Raw genomic sequence first — 1,540 nt, 5'->3', positions numbered from 1 at the left:
ATTTAAATGTCATATACTTTTCATGTGTCTCAAAATGCTATCCTTCTTTTGATTTTTTTTTTTTTCCAGCCATTTAAAATGTAAAAGCATCCTTAGTTCACAGGCCATGGGAAAACAGGCAGCCAGCCAGGTATGGCCTATAGGCAGTAGTTCACCAATCCCTTATCTAGTCTAGCCAAGCAATGTATACATATGTCTACTTGAGGAACTTCCGTATTGAAGACATTATCTCATAGTACTTGTATTAGTGAATGTTTTCAGTTATCTTCCCTTGTTTCATAAATGATCACTAGGGATCATTCATAAATGAAATATTCATTTCAAAAATGAATATTTCAGAGTCTTTAGCCAGATTGTATGTGTATTTGTGCTTGTATATGTTTTGCCAGAACACTTGAAAGTCTCTGGGCCTTTTATTAATCTTTGCTTTGCCAAATATTTTCCCACCTGTATAGATGAATTAAAAATTTCAGCAGCCTTTCTTTGAACATGACTTTTGAGACCAGTTGCTATTTAAATTACACAAAAGTGTATTTAGCCCTTCTTTGTGTTTTATTCCCGTTTTGCCAGGGTGGAAGGACTTTTCAGGAACATATATGAATAGATGGAGAATTCTGAAAAACATAGCCCAGATAATTATTTGGGTCTCAGAGAAGAAGACGTTTTGAAAACAACCTTTGTGGCTGGGCACAGTGGCTCACACCTGTAATCCCAACACTTTGGGAGGCCAAGGTGGGTGGGTCATGAGGTCAGGAGATGGAGACTGTCTTGGCCAACATGGTGAAACCCCTTCTCTACTCAAAATACAAAAATTAGCCGGGCGTGGTGGCACGTGCCTGTAATCCCAGCTACTTGCGAGGTTGAGGCAGGAGAATCACTTGAACCCGGGAGGCAGAGGTTGTGGTGAGCCGAGATCACGCCAGTGCACTCCAGCCTGGGAGATAGGGCGAGACTATGTCTAAGAAAAAAAAAAGCCTTTCGGCCGGAACCGCCATCTTCCAGTAATTCGCCAAAATGACGAACACAAAGGGAAAGAGAAGAGACACCCAATATATGTTCTCTAGACCTTTTAGAAAACATAGAGTTGTTCCTTTGGCCACGTATATGCGAATCTATAAGAAAGGTGATATCATAGACATCAAGGGAATGGGTACTGTTCAAAAAGGAATGCCCCACAAGTGTTACCATGGCAAAACTGGAAGAGTCTACAGTGTTACCCAGCATGCTGTTGGCATTGTTGTAAACAAACAAGTTAAGGTCAAAATTCTTGCCAAGAGAATTAATGTGCGTATTGAGCACATTAAGCACTCTTAAGAGCCGAGATAGCTTCCTGAAACGCGTGAAGGAAAATGATCAGAAAAAGAAAGAAGCCAAAGAGAAAGGTACCTGGATTCAACTGAAGCGCCAGCCTACTCCACCCAGAGAAGCACACTTTGGGAGATCCAATGAGAAGGAGCCTGAGCTGCTGGAACCTATTCCCTATGAATTCATGGCATAATAGGTGTTAAAAGAATAAATAAATAAAAGACCTCTGGGCTGG

At 41.0% G+C, this 1,540-nt stretch overlaps 1 pseudogene; it reads left to right on the top strand.

Annotated features, from left to right (window-relative positions):
• Positions 1 to 1,011: 1,011 nt before the first annotated feature.
• LOC108512217 (60S ribosomal protein L21 pseudogene) lies at positions 1,012 to 1,498 on the top strand (annotated as a pseudogene).
• The last annotated feature ends 42 nt before the right edge of the window (positions 1,499 to 1,540 follow it).

Source organism: Rhinopithecus bieti, unplaced genomic scaffold (genome assembly GCF_001698545.2).
Source record: "Rhinopithecus bieti isolate Rb0 unplaced genomic scaffold, ASM169854v2 scaffold_30253, whole genome shotgun sequence".
Taxonomy (NCBI): Eukaryota; Metazoa; Chordata; class Mammalia; order Primates; family Cercopithecidae; genus Rhinopithecus; species Rhinopithecus bieti.
This window is presented reverse-complemented; position numbering and strand designations above follow the sequence as displayed.